At 37.2% G+C, this 19,793-nt stretch overlaps 1 protein-coding gene across 5 annotated transcripts in view; it reads right to left on the bottom strand.

The window, feature by feature from the left end:
- Window positions 1-19,793, bottom strand: part of TAB2 (TGF-beta activated kinase 1 (MAP3K7) binding protein 2) — a 90,475-nt gene that overhangs the window by 56,139 nt on the left and 14,543 nt on the right. For 2 of the 5 annotated variants that reach the window (XR_007152078.1, XM_047858122.1), the window contains exon 1: window positions 6,991-9,012. The exons of 1 other annotated variant lie outside the window; for it this stretch is intronic. The gene's annotated coding sequence lies outside the window, so the exon portion shown is untranslated. Of the gene's footprint in view, window positions 1-6,990; window positions 9,014-19,793 lie in introns of those variants that run through there. 2 more of the 5 variants (XM_047858123.1, XM_047858125.1) reach the window with 2 other exon arrangements.

The raw sequence follows: 19,793 nt of genomic DNA, 5'->3' as shown, positions 1-19,793 counted from the left end.
CAAGTTATTTTCCTAAAAGTTAAAAAATGCAAGAATTGTAGCCATGTAATCAAAATCTAAAATTCAAATACTATCACTGTTTAAGACTAAAAATAAGAATCATAATCACTCTTTAGCATAAATTTTAGCATGAAAGAATTGTAATACTGAAACACTTTACATAGATAGCTAGTTATTTGCAAAAGTAACAGTAAACATACCAAATCAGTCATCTAAATGCTACATGAAGTTAGCTATCATGTTCAGCTTTTATGTTATTTAAAAGCTTGAAAGGAGCAAGGGACTGGTAGCAGAAAATGGATTTCTCAACTTTATAACGCTGCAATAATTTACTTTGTAAAAGAAAAAGTGAACACTAATGGCTGAAGTACATAATGATCTACACTTCCTTCTCTAAACAAGAAAACTTCCCGACTTTTTCATTTACTACATTGCCTCAAGTCCACGAATGTTGGCCATTCCTTATGGATAAAAGTCTTACCAGTTTTAAGTTCTTCTAAAGGAATGTGCAAGTCAGCCACACTTGGCAATTTATGTACTGTGGTTTTGTGGTGAGTGCTACCATTTTCTAAGGATCAAGAAAAGTGCAATAAATCTAAGACAGAATGGTTATAATTCATCAAAACATATTATATAACTAACTACCTTGTGTGTATTTTCCAATTCATATCTCACTATTTTTTTCCAATACATTAGGGCTTTAAGATGGAGACAAAGTTATTTTTCAGTGCTCCCTTTTCCCTGTAATTTTTGGATAATCCATCCTGTGCATAAATATCTTGGAAAGAAAACATGATATAAATAAATGATATGACAAGAAGCTCCTATTATGGGTAAAAGGGAAAAAGAGAGGATAAAAGAAAATGAAAGCACTTGGAAGTACCAGTTTGCATCTTGTATCAACCATCAACATTTAGAACGAACCAATGAACTCAGTGGCATGTGAAAATTATAATAACCTGGTTAAAATATTAATCCAAAATGGCATCTTTATATGCAGATTAAGAGACAGTTATGAGAAGTTTTATCAACTGATCCCTGTGCAGTTCTAATCACTCACTTGGCCCCACGCTTTCTTTTTGTTCATCTCATATAATTTTGCCCATCTTCCTTCTAATGTCATGGCCCTCAGCTGACTTCTCCCCAAAGTGGACTTCTGGCTGCCTGGTAGATGTATGCATGTGTGTGTGTTATAGCACAGGGCACAGGTCGATTATGTTCATGAGTTAGACACAGTGTAAATGGACAGTTATTAGTCTTTTCTTCAATTTTAATTTTTTTCATGTTTATTTAATTTTGGGTGTAGAGAGAGAGAAGGAGAGAGAGAATGAGCAGGGGAGGGGCAGAGAGAGAGGGAGACATAATCTGAAGCAGGCGCCAGGCTCTGAGCTGTCAGCAGAGAGCCTGATGTGGGGCCCGAACCCACGAACTGTGAGATCATGACCTGAGCCGAAGTCAGGGGGCTGAACCGACTGAGCCACCCAGGCTCCCCATTAGTGCTTTCGTAATAACTACTAAAATGTTTTACTATCTAACGAAAAGTTAAATTGGCAATTTGAAAATTATACACATACACTTGATTGGTAATACAACTGTGGTTAATAGAGACTGCTAAGCCTGCTAATGGAGAAAATATATACAAATCTATATGTAAAGACCAACATTTAAATAAAATATTTCATTACTAGATTATTCAGAACCTTAAAAGGAAATCACAGAGAATTCAAAAGAGCAAAGTTAAAATTGGTAAGGCAATATTAAATGAATCAAGTTTCTAAAATACAACACCATGCTGTAATGTTGTTTAGTATGTGCCAGTGTTTCAATCTAACACTGTGAAACTGTAGTATATAGTTGGCTATTTGTCTTGTTATAGTTATGGTGAATGGATTTTTTATTAGATGGTCAAGAATAATCTCAGAACTATACAGAAACTTTTATCAGCAAATTTATTATATACAAATCTATTTCACAAATCTCTAAATTAGATACCCTTAGAGAATATTCAATTTAATATTTTTAGTTGTATAACATAATCAAATAAAGAAACAGAAATCACATCCTGCAAATACCTATCCATAAATCTGCAGCAAAGGCTTTCCTAATTAAGTAGGAAATCTGAACTGTAAAAATATATTAAAGTGATCTTCTACTTAACATTTTTATTTATGACATAACCCATTTTCTAATTTATCATTTTTATATTTTTCATATGTACATTTTTCATATGTATTTTTTCATATGTGTGTGTGTGTGTGTGTGTGTGTGTGTGTGTGTATATATATATATATATATATATATCTCAAACTTTGTTGAGTGCCTGCTACTTACTCTACACCATAGTGGGTGCTGAAAGTATTAAAATTAATAAAAGCACAGTTGCTTATGTTCAAGAAATTTACATTTTAGGGGTGCCTGGGTGGCTCAGTCAGTTAAGCCTCTGACTTTGGCTCAGATCATGATCTCATGGCCCGTGAGTTTGAACCCTGCATCAGGCTCTGTGCTGACAGCTCAGAGCCTGGAGCCTGCTTCAGACCCTGTGTCCCCCCTTTTCTGCCCCTCCCCTGCTCGTACTCTGTCAATCTCCCTCTCTCAAAAATAAATAAACATTAAAAAAATTTTTTTTAATTTACATTTTAGTAGGGGAAAACAAACATTCAACAAATAAATGTAATAATGGATACAGATATAATATGCAGTAAACAGCAGAAATGAAGGAGGGACCAGCCAATTCCGGGAGAAGGGGAGGATTGAAGGAAAGGATTCATTAAACAAGGGGACACCTACGCTGGGTCTTGGAAGATAAAATGTGTTCTCTTGGACAGGCGAGAGGGAAAGAGTAACTCAGGCATAGGTAGTTGCCTAGGGAAAGACCTAACAGGGTGAAGCAGCGTGGCAAGTTCAGGAAACCGTAAGGAGCTGGCTAATGCTGACCTGGGGGGGGGGGTGAGACTCACAAGGAGACAGCGTGACAAAAGACGAGGCTGAAGAAGTGGGGTAAGGAGGGGCACATCACAGAAGATTTTCATTGCTCTCTGCGTCATGCATGCTGCCTCCCACAAGTCAGCAAAAACATGCCTCTCACTTTCTCCATTCAGGTCATTTATCTCTGAAGCTCCAGGCCCCGCCACAAGATGTACCACTATGCCCCAGCACACGGCAACAAGTACTCTGTGCCATTTACAGGTGTATAAGCTGCAGTGAAGGTCAAGGGAAGAAGTGCCTAAAACTTAGGAACTGAAGAAAGGCAGGAAAAATGTCACAAAGAATGTCGTGCTTGAGCTTAGGAATTACAGAGGAATAATAAAGGTCTCGCAGGAAGGATATCCCTGACAACTGTTTGTGTTGAGGGAAAGGCCACGAAAGAACATGATAAATTAGAAGAATTACAGCTGAGTAGAGTAGAAAAACGAGTGAAGTTTGAAAAGGTGGGAAAGTTTCAGTGAAAAATGTACAGATTCCAGATAATGTAGAAAATACATCTGAGAAAATTCTACGGGCCTGAACGACTTTTTGGCTCACCTTCATTTCTAGGATCCACTCTATAAACATTGCGACTGTAAGCCAGGCGATGTGCTTTAAATATGCAAAGGTAAGTAAAATATAGTCCCTGCTTTTGAGAAGATTATAATCTAGCAGAATTCAGATTTATATTGGGACTTCTTATCAGCACATGTCTATTATCTCACCTTATCCTCCCCACATGTGAGGCACAGAGGACAACTGTTATATTCCTTTTAACTGAGGAGCATCATGGAGAGAGACACCGAGACATCTATACACACACTTCCCACCAAGTTAGTCTGCAAGGCCAGCCGTGCACAACTGTGGTGTCAACCCCCACTGCGACTGCAGTCAGCTGTGAGGCAGGCTGAATGAAGTCTGTTGCAGATAATAAAGTACCAGAGGTCTCTTTATATAAATTAGAGCATCTCATCTAGAGACAAACACATGTGTTTCAAGAGGAGCAGAAAGTCACCTCCTTAGTGTGTATTACTAAAAACAACTGCTATTGGGAAGTGAATAAGTAAATTACTGTATAGCAACACTAATGAATACCAGGTAGCTGTGTGTGTGTGTGTGTGTGTGTGTGTGTGTGTGCGTGTGTGTGTGTTTTGGTGGAATAAGGTATCTAAATAATTAAATGGAAAGAGAAGATTTTAATGAATGAAAAAAGTAAGAGGCAGAATCTGTGTATTTAAAAAAGGGATACAAAAATGTATTTTAAAAAGATATTTTGTATGTATCTACAGGAAAGACTCTGAAAGAATATACACTTATTTTGGAGAGGGAGCGAGGCCAGGTAAAAGGTTACAAGGATGGAAGATGGTCCATCAGTATTTGTATTCTGATACCTGAGCAGGAGAGTAAGAGTAGAATACTTTGAAAATACCTATACTTAGCCAACTATATGTACTTTAAGATAACTTAAAGCCTATGTTATCTATGCTGAGACTGTTACTGTTAGAGTTAACAGCTACAACAATTACCAATCTTCCAGATGTTTGACAAGACGAGATCTACAGTTACATTTTGATTTAAACGTTACATACAGGCTATATGTTTAGGTGCACGACTAGCTCTATGCTCAGTCCTGTTAAAACAAAAAAGCCAGGTCCCTTTGATTTTCAACCAAAGGCTAACTCAACATGAACTAATTCTGAGTTACTCTCAAACGGAGTAAGAAATACTCATCCACCAATGAGATGGTTTAATTGTTTAAAAGAGGTAGGGGGTTGTAGAAAAAGAGGTTTAATGTTACTATCTTAAGCCTAAGAGTCCCTCAATAAACACAATACTTTTATAGAAAGCTATAACACATAAAGGTGGACAAGAACACTTTTCTGTAAGTTTACAGTATAAACGCTATGGTTCAGCATTACTGGTTCACCATTATTATGGGCCAGGTCCTATGCTAAATGCCTAACATGTATCATTTCAGTTACTTCGCACATTCCTGTAGTAAGGATTAAGTGAGAAACTGCAGGAAAAACTCTTCACACATTTGGCACATATAACAATAAATGTCCTTAATGAGGTACCACTGCTGCTGAAATCTAACTTCATCAAGCCAATGACTCTAATACAGTTAGCTTTTCAAAAGACTCACGGACTTAAGTGCACCAAGGCTTAGAAATCTTCAGTGGATACCCATTCCCTGCTACTGAATTAAGTCCAAAAACTTTCACCTGACATTCAAAAGTATGACACAGCTCCGTCTTCTATCACATCCTGTACTCCACTGTTCTCTAGGCACACTGGACTGCTCACAATTTCTAGAACATGTTATACACTTAAAAAAAAATTTTTTTTTTTTTTACTTCTTAAAGAAGTAAATAACATTTAAAATGTTTACTTATTTTTGAGAGAGTGCAAGTGGGGGAAAGGCAGACAGAGGGGGACAGAGGATCTGAAGAGGGCTTTGTGCTGATGGCAGCAAGCCTGATGTGGGGCTCGAACTCACCAACTGTGAGATCATGACCTGAGCCGAAGTCGGAAGCTTAACCGACTGAGCCACTCAGGTGCCCCTATATACTTTCATTTCCATAACTTAGATTTCTAAGATTTCTAGATTCTTGCCATTCTCTCCAAAGACTTTTATCTATCCCTCAAGGCTTAGTAGAAATGTTACCTTCCCCATAAAGTTGATTCTATCTGGTACTCTCCTGTATACTGTTAGCACTCCTATTATAGTACTTTCTTTGGTATTACTTGTCTGTGAGCTCACCGAAAGCAAAGTTTATTCATTTGCACATCCCTTTGGGCCTAGTACAGTGTTTTACACAAAATTTGCATTCAGTAATGTAGAAAAATTTCACCATTACTAACAGCCTCCCAGATAACAAACAAGACTTGAAATTCAAATGCAATTCTCTCTTCAATTTCTCCCCCAATTCACCCATCGGCAGTAAAGATCCTGTAATAACTCTGATAGTAGCTCTCTTTCCGGTCCTAATACAACACGCAGTGAGATTCAATCCTTTCAATACCAAACAAATCATGTGGGACATAATCAGGGACCCAATGCTGACTAGACTGGCTGACATATTCATTATACAATAACAGCGGAGGAGAGAATTTCTGAAGCAGAAGCTAGGATATTGGAATCATCTTTTAAAATCACAGTTGGGACATAAAATTTCTCTGATCAATTCTTCTGAACTGAACTTTAAAAACAAAAGATAAGTATGGTTATCTGCCCATTCAGTAAATAAAATCACCTTTCATGGATTAATCCAGTTTCTAAATCTATACAAATTGGTAAAAGCAATAAATGCCCCTAAAAGCTAACTGACCTCAGCCCTCGAATCCTTCATAAGTAGTTTTCACTCCATTAAAATCTTAAGCAGCAGGAAACGTGTTTTTGTTTTTGTTGTTATATTCCAGGACAATTTAATCTACTTATGACTTTCTTATTGGATTTATTTTGAATAATCAAGTATCATTACAGCAAGTATTAGTTACACACTTACATTTAAAATTAAACTCTTTATGTAGAAGTACTATATAATACATTATTTGGTTCTACTTCCAAATGCTGAAGAAAACACTGACTCTATGTGAAGGCAGGCATTGCGTGGAATGGTTGAGAGAACTAGTTTCACTTATTAAACTCCACGTACTACTCAGACCATGTGTGAACCTCTTAAAGGAAGACAGTTTTGCTGTCGATAATGTTTACTTTTCATTGAAGAACAGACTAGTTTTTGCACATTTACAGGGTCTAACTCAATAGTATTTCCAATTTGTTTTTCCTACGTTGTTTTTGCATTAGTTTGCTACTACTAGCAAACAAGTTAAATCAGAAATATTCAGGCAAAAGTAAGTTAAAGTCAAGAGTAGCTGCATGTTACCTAGATGTTAGGAATGTTACCATACTTGAAAGCAAGAAGACCACAGATTTTGAAAGTAAAGTTTTGGTTATTATAGATGTCACAGTAAGGCAGTTACACAGGCTAAGCTTGACTGGTGCCGTGGACTTTAGCATACCTGGAAATAGAAAAATTCAAATTGTAGCTGTTCTTGGTTGGCCCTTTGCCATTTTTGCAGCTTACAAATTTTTAATTAAGTAACTGCAGTGAGCTCATCTCTACCGGATACTTCTTTTCCAGGGCAGGTCCAGGAACTGGGTCTGGAGCCTTGAAAGCAGAAGAGAAACTAGAGTAAACTAGAGGCAGGCGGAACGAGAAACGTGACCAGGTAACACTATGAGATCTAATGGCAATGATGTAGTCCCCAGTGCGTCTCACACAAGATATTCTGAGGTGGAAAAAGGATCTCCTAAGTTGTAAGTTCCCAGAAGATGCCATTTACATGAGTTAAGTCACTGTCTTCCTTTACCCAGCTCTACTCTCGACTTCCAGTTCCAGCTACTGAAGCAGTGGCCTTCGTGAGACCTGTGATGGCTTTCAGCAGCAGACTGTCCAACGTGGGACCACAGACAATAGCCGAAAGAGAAAAACAGCAAATCCACTTTCACTGGTCAAATTAAAATTGTAAAGTCCTCATTTTCAGGTCATTTTGCTCTTCTTTCACTATCTTATTTCCAATTATCTTCTAACTGCTCCCCTGATTTCCTACAATCAATTCTCAGAGGTTTCTTCAGAAATACATCCAAGCAATGAGCTGAATTTCAAGTTCCAATTTTTAAAAATACTTGGTAATTCTTAAAGTGGGAGGCAAAAAAAAAAAAACAGCTCATAAGATGTGGTTCTTAACCACACTGGAAATTCTCTTTTTCCATTACCAAAATAGGTTCAATCTTTTTGGTATAAATTTGTTGGGTCCATATTAACACACACACACACACACACACACACACACACACACACACACACACACACACAACTACAGAGGTTACAGAAATGGTAGGATATTAAAAATGGTAGACTGTTGCATGAGAGCCTGGCAAGGATGCCCTTACACTTGGTGAGCTGGCACCCGAGGGAGCTTCTCTAAGAAACAAATGCCACAGCACTCAAAATGAATTGAATTCTCTGCTACTGTCAAATGATGGCAGATTGTGGCAACTGCTAACAAGACAAAAAAAAAAAAATAATAATAAAAATAATAGTGAGGACAAGGATTCAAAGAACTAACTCCCTGCATTTCTAGTGACTAGCAACACAGCAAAGCAAAACAGAATCAAAATAGTTTTTAAGAAAAATGTAAATTTTCCATCTTTCACGATGGCATATTGTCAGTGAAAAAATTCTGGCAGAGACAGATCTAGGTTCAAATCTTGTGTCAGCATGGCCTTGGACTAAAACTCTCTGCAGAAGTTTCTTTTCTATTAAGTTGGATACCACACCTCACTTTACTAGACTGTCAAGAGAATTAGCTAAAGTACACAAGTGGCTAACAACCTAGCACACAGTAGATAATCAATTTTTCTGCATTACTACAGAGTGAAACACATTTTTTTATTCTAAACATACAGGTCTACCTAAGTTTTCATTTTCATATATACTAAAACAACAGTGTGTAACAAGCTTTAGGTTTAAATAACTCAACTGCATCACATCCTAAGAGACACAACTGATTTATCAACATTGATTTCAGAACTGCAAAGGAAATGTGTCAGAGAGCTCAATTCTGAGAGCTGATAATGAATACAAATATAACAATTTACATTTAGAACATAAAGGGAATCAGTGGTAAGCAAGGTAAACAATGTAATTCTTCTCCCTCCAAATAAAATAGAAAGTACCTTTGTCAACACATCTCTTGTTAAAGAGTTACAGATCTGGAGTAGTGTACTTTAAAAAGCAAAAAGAATCCACGCATAATATAACTTGGTTTTTAAGTCAGGAAATGCTTTAAGGGCAAAGAAAAGCCTTACATTTGGGCAATAATTTTCCTCTTACTGATAGAACAGCGGGTTCCATACAAAATTACTATTTACCAAATATGGTTCAAAGATCAGATTACACCTTTCCTAGCATTACCAAGTAATACAGCAAGTATCAAAAGTAACAAAGAATTAAAAAAAAAAATCCTTAAAGTCATTCTATTCACTGCTACAACTTTATTTCAAAATATTTTTTAAAAGTTAACGTGGAAAGTGTCTATTCAAAACCCACTTCAATTTACTTAGAGATGATAAAATTAAATTGTCTGTGTATTCCCTAGAAGGAAAACAAACAAACAAACAAACAAACAACAAAGAAAGTATTCAGGGGTGCCTGGGTGGCTCAGTAGGTTAAGTGTGGGACTTCTGCTCAGGTCATGATCTCAGTTTGTGAGTTCGAGACCTGTGTCGGGCTCTGTGCTGACAGCACAGGGCCTGGAGCCTGCTTCAGATTCTGTCTCCCTCTCTCTCTGCCCCTCCCCCACTTGTGCTTTATCTCTCTCGAAAATAAATAAACATTAAAAAAAATAATTAAAAAAAGTATTTAAGAATGAGGATTCCTGGGGTACCTGGGTGGCTCAGTTGGTTAAGCATCTGACTCTGGATTTCGGCTTAGGCCATGACCTCAGTTTGTGACCTAGCATCAGGCTTCTGACAGTGTGGAGCCTCCTTGGGATTCTCACTCTCTCCCTCTCTCTGCCCCTCCCCAACTCGCGCGCACGCGCGCTCTCTCTCCCAAACGCTCTCTACATAAATAAACTTTAGGAAAAAAAAAATGAGGATTCCCATTCATTAACCCATACAGATGGGCTTTCAGTTTAAAGTCCACCAAGAAAAATACGTATTTTTTAATGTTTATTTTTTTTAAGGAGAGAGAGACAGAGCATGAGCAGGGGAGAAGCAGAGAAAGAGGGAGACACAGAATCTGAAGCAGGCTCCAGGCTCTGAGCCGTCAGCACAGAGCCTGATGTGGGGCTCCAACTCACACACTGTGAGATCATGACCTGAGCCCAAGTCGGATGCTTAACCGACTGAGCCACCCAGGCGCCCCTGGAAAAATACTTTAAACAGTTAGTTTTCATGTTTGGTATTTTATTACTAGCTATTATAATGAAACCTCATGATTCATAGTAATGTGTAGGTTGATTCTTTTTTTGTCTTTTCCAGATATATAAGATCATCTACAAATAATAAATCTGTCTCCTCCCTTTCAACAATTATTTTGTATTTTGGTCTAATTTTTGCATTGTATTCCAAAGACAATGTTATAGAATAGTAACACTGGCCAGATCTTCCTTGATTCATGACTTTAAAAAAGGAATTCAGTATTTCACTAAACACTAAAATGGAAATTCTAGTATTTCATGTCTAATAACAAAATGCAGTCTTGTGGTTTGAGGTATGTAAAATTTTAAATATATTCATTTATCCTGGTTTCACTAAGGATTGTTAGAAATAAATGTTGATTTCCCCCTTTTTGGTATCCTTCAAGATATTCATAATCCCCTCTCACCCACTAAACGTGAATGAATTTATCATTACATTTCTAGAGTGAATTCTACTTGGTTACGCTTTATTCTGTTAATGTAATGGTAGTTTCCATTTGGTAGTTTTATTAAGCATTTTTTGCACCAACTTTTGGGAGATTGGTGTGTATTCTTCTTTTATGTTCATATTTTATTATCATGTTATGCTGGCTCTGTACAAAGGACTGGGAAGCTTACGTTTTTTTTTCTCTACGCTCTGAAATGGTTATCTGGGGCTTAGCGTTCTTCCTTCAACCTATGAACATGTTTGAGTCTTAACCATCTTAAACATACATCCATGTATAAACTCGTGGATGTATTTCCTTACCTTAATTGGTATATATAATATACTGGTATATACAATATACAATATACTGGAAATACACAAAGTATTTCCTTACCAGTTAAGCCCTGTAACAAGTATGTCTTCACAAAGCTATTAAAATTGCTACTGTATTCAAGGCACTGAGGAAAGAGAATGAGCTACAGTTTCTGCCCCCTACATCCTCCTAAACAAGTGAGAAACACAAACATACATACCAAAATCTGCATTAGCAATGTAAGGAATGAACACACTATGCTAGGCCACCTGTGTCTTACCATTCATGCCTTTTGCCAAACTCCTCTACAGAGTAGTTATACTATGGCTTCAACTTTCTTTTAATCTGCCCCCAAGTTTCCTCCCTTGATAATAGTTTTATTCAAATCATCAAATACAATACCCTTTTCAGGATCGTCATCCACCATTTCGCAATAACTTAATTCCATAGTATATTTAAGTTTTCTCGAGTACTTTCTAATTCATCATATCATTTGATCCTCATGAAACACCAGTGAGGAAGCCTAGATAGTTATTATTCTCATTTTGCAAGGTTTAGAAAATTAAGTAATTTACTAATCAAAACCTCAATCAGTGGCAGATTTAGGGCCAGAAACGTATCCGTGGCTTTCTAACCCCAGGCACAGGGTTCCTGCCTCTATGTTTTTGTTTTTTTTTAATTTGAGAGAGGGAGAGAGGGAGGGAGGGAGGGAGGGAGAGAGAGAAAGGGAGAGAATGGGTAAGGGCAGAGGGAGAGAAAGAATCTTAAGCAGCCTCCACATTCAGCATGGAGGCTGACGTGGGGCTTGATCCCATGACACTGGGATCATGACCAGAACCGAAATCAAGGGTCAGACACTCAACCCACTGAGCCACCCAGAGACCCCCTTTCCTCTGTATTCTATTAACTTGACCGACTGATTACTAATTTGAATGATTACTAATCACTCTTTTCTTGAAAAATTTTCTGCTCAATAGTGTACACATTCTTCATTTTTCTAGGATCATTATTTCTGTGCTTCTGGTTTGTCAAAACTCTGTGGTGCAGAGTTTTGACATTCGTCCTTGCACGTCTTCCTCAGGCACCTTTTCTGCGCTGTTTCCAGCATAATCGAAGGAGAATCTCCTTGAAGGTGTAGTTCAGTCCTTCTCTTCTACTGGATAAAATCTAAACATTCACAGCCGTAGAGTCTGATACTGAAAGGACGCTTACATATACTCTAGTCTGACGTCCTTACTTAATTAAAAACCTCAAGTTTGTATTATACAAGTCAGTGGGAGAATCTGAATAAAGGTTTAAGACAAAATTTGCCTTCTTAAACTATATGTAAAGTAAATGCATATATGTATGTACAGTAGATATAGCTAAGTAATTAAATTTTAAGAGTAATTATTGGACCTTATTTCATTTTTGCTAAGGACTTGTCTGTCCTTATTTCCATTTCTATTAAAGACTTGCCTGCTATTTCTAAGAGATGTTATTTATGTGACAATAATAATAGGAGTTCATTTATCAAAGTAGATTAAAAAAATCACAGAATAGCAATAAAGTTGAAACCTACTCAATTCTACATATTCATGAATTATCCATACTCTGGATTTGTATGTTTAAAATTTGTCTAAATGTACAGAATTTGAAGTTGGTCAGTTTTTTTTTTTTATAATATTTATTTACTTAGAGAGAGAGAGAGAGAGAGAGAGAGAGCGCACGCGTGCGCAAGCGTGAGCGGGGGAGGAAGAGGGAGAGAATCCCGCGCAGGCTCTGTGCGGTCAGCACAGAGCCCAGCACGGGGCTCGATCTCACGAATCGTGAGATGATGACCTGAACCGAAACCCAGAGTCGGACACTTAGCCACCTGAGCCACCCAGGCGCCCCTCACTCCAGATTTTTAGGGTGAACTGGGAATCAAAGTCATACCGCTAGCTATGCTAACGCTTCCCACCCAGATGCAGTCATGACCTGGGCTACAAGGCAGAGAGGCACCAGACTGCTTGCTGTAAAGCATTTAGAACAATGCCCGGCCTGCGTTAAGCATTCAAAGTGCGTTGGCTACCACGCTGCAGCTGCAGCTGCCATTTCTGTACGTGTTCACATCATTACAAATATGGCCACGTTAATGGTTCGGCCACACAAAGAATCCTGCCATGGGACAAGTACCTTACTCTACTCCTTTTCAGTCTGTTTTCCAGGTTTTGTCCCAGTGAGCAGGGCCACAATTTTAACGCTCCAGGAACAACACCTTTCAACCACTCTCAAACCCGAAGTACTTTAATGTCTCAACATCAGAGACTGTGAGTTCTGAAAATTAAGAGCTTATTTTACTTTAAATTTTTTAAAATATAATTTATTGTCAAGTTAGCTCACAAACAATGTATACAGTGTGTTAAGAGCTTATTTTAAAAGGAAATTGTACATTCCACTTGTAAACTTTCAAGCTCATTCTACCAATATGGAACACTTGAAAAATAAAAGGGAAGTAAGCTTAAATTTAAAATCCTGCCCAAAGTCGCTTCCCTCCTCAGCTTCCCATTTTTATCAGAAGTAGTAATTCTCTTTTTAGCCTGAAAACTGAAGTCACCTAAACGCTTCTCTTGCCTTTCTTTACCTCTCTTTCAAATTTCATCCATTTCATAATCAATATTCCTCAAAACACAACTCCTAAGACTCTCTTCACTGGATGTTATAATCAATACAGTTTACAATTACTTCCATAGTTCTGAAATCTAAAAGTACTTAAAAGATTTTTTCCATGAAACTTCATGTCGAAACTCCTCTGCACAGGGTCCCTGACTGGCTCAGTTGGGAAAGCATGTGACTCTTGATCTCGGGGTTGTAAGTTCAAGCCCCACATTGGGTGTAGAGATTACATAAAAATAAATCTTAAGAAAAAAAAAAAACCTCATCTGGTAGTGGCAAAAATTTGCTTTGAACTGACTTACTGACTTAAGGCTATTTATAGGCTTAGTTAGCCTACTGTGACTATTTCCATGCTTCACTGCAGAAATAATTAGGGTTTAATAACTGGGTGATGCCTCACACCTTGTTGGGGGCATTACATAATATACCATATAAATGTCATGTTTCCTTTCTAAAATTCAAAGACTTTCGAATTCGAAAACACAAAGCTGGCCTCGGGTTACAGATAAAGCACTGTGAACCTGTAGAGTATTATTCCAGGAATCCTAATTTAGGCACTCTCTTCTTAACTTTCTGGTACTTTCCCCTACACCACTGCATGCAATTCGGCCACCATGATTACCACCAACCCCTTTAAAGTTCTTTCTTAATACCTCCTGGCAATGCCAATTCTAGCCCACCTCTACCGCTACCCATACTATCCCAATCATCCAGCATCTAACTGACCAGACCCACAGCTCACCTCCCTGACACCAAAGTCTTCCCGCTTGACCCGGTGTAGTACAGCAGATTAAGAAATGCTCCTACCTAACCACTTTAAATATTTCATTCCTTTGCACAAAAACTTAACAAACTGGAACAGATACACGGTAAGAGGGTAAGGATAAAGAGTGTGGGACTATACAAGTTTGGGTTGCCTTGTAAACTTATGTTTATCTATAGTTGTAAAATAAAGAACTCCCTCTTTTTAAAACTTAGTGAAAATTAAAAATTCTTCTAAGTTAACTTGAATTTATTCTGTAATTAAAAACAAAAGAAAAATTCATTAGGTTCCTCCTCTACTATTCACTTCAACTAAAACTCTTTGGTAGGGTTCTCAAGGCCTTTTCTTGTTTGGTTTCACTAGATCTGGTGCCATTGACAGTCTGAAGAAAGCTACAAATATCCTCTCAGAATAGTTTGAAATGCATAAAATACAATACATAGGATTACAAAGAAAGCCAATTTCACTAAAGTGTAATTATTTTTTAAAATATGGATGGTTTTAAATGTATTAGTGATTACAAAGAAAACTAATTATATTGAAAGTTACCAAGTATTTTTTTAAAACCTGTATTGGTGATGCATATAGATATATAGATATAGATACATATAGATATAGATATATATGCTTCTTTATTAACACTCAACAAAATAAAATCTAGAAGTCTAATAACCATAATTTTTTATTAACCTGCGTAAATTATATTCAGAGATATCAACAACTGTAAAGTAATATGAAAATCCCTGTGCTTTTACCATTAGTAATAAAGTCACAGGCACTGCTTTACTGCTTAGAATCACAGTACAGATCTTCCTTGAGTTATAATGGGGTTACGTGCCAACAAACCCACTGTAAATTGAAAATACTGTTTGTTAGTCAAAAATGCACTGAATACACCTAACCCACCAACCATCACAGGTTAGTCCAGACTACCATGAATGTGCTCAGAACACTTACACCTCATTAGGGCAAAATCATCTAACACAAAGACTACTGTATAATAAAGTGTTGACTATCTCATGTAATCTATTGACTACTGTAATGAAAGTGACAAACAGAATGGCCGTGCGGGTGCAGAATGGTTGTAAGTGTACCGGTCACTCACCCTCATGATTGTGTGGCTGCCTGGGGCAGCGGCCCCCTGACACTGCCCGGCATAGAGAGTCCAGCACTGGGAATCGCTAGCCAAGGAAAAGATCTAAATTCAAACTCTGAAGTGAGATTTCTATTCAATGTGTATCTCTTTTTCAGAAAGTTGAAAAATCATTCAGTTGAACCACTGTAAATACGGGACTGTCAGAAGAAAATGCTAAATTGCAGGTACAGGTTTCTGTTAGCGAAAACATGAAGATGTGAAGTTTTTTTCTCATCTAAGTGCAGGGATCCCTCTAAATTCTATCCTCAGACCTCTTCGGTTTCACGGAACCTAGAGTAAAACTCTACTAAATCCACCTACCTTTATTTCCCACTCGTCCTCACACCCGTAGGAATCCTGTCGGGCTTGTCTGAACATGTTTAACCCAGTTTTCCTTCCCGATTACGCTACTGCCTTGGCTTAGAATGTCATTTCTCCATCTCGATGCTTATCAAACTCTGACTTACTCTCCAAAACCAATTCGTTTCATCTCCTTCTTGAATTCTTTTGCTACTGCTTCAACCCACATGGATCTCTCTATTCTTAGAACTCCCACTGTACCTGTAGGTCAGTGCTTCATGATCTAACATTTAATCAGTCTTCTAGTTTCATTTGTGTGTCTCTTCATCTAGGTTATAAGATCCCTGGGGACATGGGCTATATCCTTGTAAATAAGACACTGCTTACATATAATATAGACAAACAGAATGTAATCAGTAAGGAAACTTCTCATTAAATGAAATATTAGAAAATCATTTGACAACTTTAAGTATATAAGATACATCACGAAGGCGAAAAATTCCACGAAGCAACTAAAAGACAATATAAATTAAATAGTTCGCCTCAGTCAGAACCTAGATACTCCTGTTATATTAAAAACTTAGAAGCTTATTTACTAGGTAGTACTGAATCCCAAGTAATAAATCAGGAAAGCAGTGCTAATGTAGACATAAAACAATGATTTATTCCACAAATATTTGCTAATAAGCGCCTACTGCATGCCAGACACTATTCCAGATCCCATGGATTCAATGGTAAAAAAACAAAATATCTCACACAGGAATTTACTGTTAGAGCTTGGACTAGAACCTAGGGTTTCTGACTCTTCATTCCGAAGCTCTGGGAACAAGAAGCCATTTCTATCTTCCAGAACAGGTTAAGTGTGGAGCAAGGGGAATGTTCCCTATTTCAGAAGGTAGTACATCACATAAAAACATTATAAAGAAACATACTTGTAACTACTAAATACATGTATACATACACACACACACACAAGTAAAACCTACATAGTGTATATATATATTGTAAAAATCTCTATACACAAAATCTATAAAAAAACCATTTTGGGATAAATTTCAATTATCTTATGTAGCATATTTATAACCAATGAAACTAGATGAATGAAGTGTTACACTACTCATTGATTAATGCTTTAATCACAAACACCTTACATAAAGTTTTGTTTTTTCTTCAAAGAGCTCTACCAAGTTGCCTCATTTATTTCAAGAAATATAAAAACTTATGTATCAATATCCCAGAGATGGGGTGGGGTGAGGTGGTAGGAGCGATGGTGGTAAATATTATTCTAAGTAGTCTTTCTCACTGGAAGAAGAGGAGGATAATGGGAATGTGGGTAGGAAACAAAGATGGTTTCCATACAACACAATTTCTACTGTTGATTATAACCAAATAGAAATGACTTTTCCTAAAGGGAAGTTCTTAGACCAACAGCACTGGAATTCAGAGTGAATGAGGGGGAAGACTGGGGGGTGGCGGGGCAGGGAAACTGGAACAAGTAAAACTAAATAGCCTGACGATGCTATGCTAGGAACCCAAGTTCTCTGTCTAAAACTTATCTGTCTCCCACCCAGTAACTGCCTCTCCAAGACAGGCAATAGGTTTTCTAGAATTACACAGTGCTGAGTTTTAGGAGAAGGTAGTGACAATGACCCAGGGAATTACAGAAAAGGTGCTAAGCAGGAAAAGAGGAGACTTAAAGACCAAGAATTTACAACAAAAGAGTCAAAGTTAGATACAATTCAGAAAAGAGTGGGGTCAAGAAAGCCAAGTGAAAAGAAGCATAACAATAATTATTATAAAGTTTTAAGTTTATTATTTTGGTAATAATTTTATAGCTATGCTATAATTGAAAAAGTTTTCTATAAACCTCTAACACTTATTAAGCATTTATCACATCAACAATTTCAGAGAAAGATTCTTCCTATAAACTTTATTAATTTGTTATGGACTAATGGGACATATATGTACATGTAGATACATACATACATACATATACGTATACACATACATGTACAAACACACTATGGATTTAGAGATAAAATACCATGGTTGCAAAAATAACTGTTCTCAGGGCGCTTAAATCTGCATTGGAACAGTAAAGGCTCAGGGTATATTTGTCTTGTAAAGCTCAAAGGAACAAGAGTATATGAAAATGCTTTTAAAAGTATAATTATTACTGAAGAGAAACGTGGCCTATAATTGTACCATCTACTTGGAAATGGGGAGAAGGACTAGGTAATAAACGTGCACATGAAAATCCTATGAGGCATGTAACTAACTGTGGGCTAAACTCTAAGCTCAGCTTCCTATCTGTAAAGCGTATGCCATTCAATACAAGTCTGGGCCAAAGTTGAGATGATTTTGCGTAAATCCATTACCACTAGGGCAAAAAGAACACATAACAAAAGGCAAAACGTGTGTCTCACTGACTTTGGGTTAGTAATGTTGCTATGCGCATTCTGTCGGAGTATAATGTTCATTGAAAGCATCAACTGAAAATGTAGTACTCAGAAGAGATATATGACCATAACCCATACTCTGGAATCTCAAAAACTCATTTGCTTTCAAAAGCAAGGTTATTAGCTTTAAGCTTTAGTAGTAGGTGTTCATGTATTCATTCACAAATACTTACAGAGAGCTTAAGTGCCAAGGCATTGTACTAATGCTGTAAAACCTGACATTTAGTGGGAGAAACTGAGAAGTAAACAGAATATTGTAACACAATTTGGTAAATTGTACAACAGAGGAACTAAAAGTGCTAGAGACACATAAATTTCTTTATCAGTAAGAAAATATTATACTAGAGGGGCGCCTGGGTGGCTCAGTAGGTTGAGCGACCAACTTTGGCTCAGGTCATGATCTTGCTGTTCGTGAGTTTGAGCCCCGCCATCGGGCTCTGTGCTGACACCTTGGAGCCTGGAGCCTGCTTCAGATTTTGTGTCTCCCTCTCTCTCTCTCTGCCCCTCCCCTGCTCGCACTCTGTCTCTCCCTCCCTCTAAAGTAAATAAATATTTAAAAAAGATTTTTAAGTATAAAAAAAGAAAATATTATTAGAGTTAATCAGTTATAACAAAAAAGATTGTGGCATTTAAAAAATATTTTCTGAAACACTTTTATATGAAGTAAACATATCTGAATGGAACTCAGAAGATCTGTCTTTTCACCAATTCTGTAAATTGAGGCTCACCCTCTCCCTTCACCGATTTAATTTTGGGCCTAAGTCAGAAATCGAAGTCTTTTCCTTGCTAGCTATTTTGCACTCCTGTTTTTAATTTTTGTTTTTGATTTGTCTCCCTGGCTGTCCTATTTTACCTACAAAAGAAATCCTGCCACAGAAAGCCTATCAGGCATTTAAATAGTGTCAAACCCTGTTCACAATACACACAGAAATACTTCCTTTTATAAAGATTTAGGACAAACCTCTGAAAATAAGTAAGACACACTACTATTACAGTCATCTGCCTATCAAAAAGCATGGCTAAATACAGTATTATAGGGAATATATATCCCCCCCATCACATAATTTCTGGTGCACGTCACGTAATGTCAGATACACAGCAGTCTGGTGATAAACAGAACCAATCCAAATTTAAACAAAGTTCTTCACATGGTAAGAGAATACAGCATTTTGCTAATAGATAGATAACCTTAGATAACAGTTCAGTGAAAAGGTGATAGGTATAGTTTTTAATAAAACTATAAATATCACTATAATTTCTCGTATGTCAACTCCATTGATAATTCTCAAATTTCTAGTCTGAATCTCTTGCTAGAATTCTATTTTGTATACCCAATCACCTACTTGTTATCTCCAGTTACAAGTCCAATAGGCCTTTCAAAGTTAACATGTACAAAACAAACTCTTGATTGCCTAGCGCAAACTGGCTAGACATCACTGTCTTCTCTCAGTAAACAGCAACTCCATACTTCCAATTGCTTGGGCCAAAAATCTTAGGAGTCACCCCTGACTTCTCTTTTATGCCTCAGATCCAATTCATCAGCAATTCCTGCCCACACAAGGTTTGAAACATATCCAAAATCTGACCTCTTCTCACCCTTCCTAGTCCAAGTTACTATCCTCTTTCATTCGGATTACTGCAAAAATTTCCAATATGGTTTCCCTGCTTATATCTTGGCCCCGCTCCCATAGTTTATTCCACACAGCAGCCACAGTAAATCTTTAAAAAGGAAAGTTACCATCAGTTAACAGTTTAATGAAGAAAAACCATGACCTATTAATTGATGTAGAAAAAGCACTTGA

Source organism: Prionailurus viverrinus, chromosome B2, assembly GCF_022837055.1.
Source record: "Prionailurus viverrinus isolate Anna chromosome B2, UM_Priviv_1.0, whole genome shotgun sequence".
NCBI classification, from domain to species: domain Eukaryota; kingdom Metazoa; phylum Chordata; class Mammalia; order Carnivora; family Felidae; genus Prionailurus; species Prionailurus viverrinus.
The sequence above is the reverse complement of the archived record's forward strand: the minus strand, read 5'-3'. Positions and strand labels throughout refer to the sequence as shown.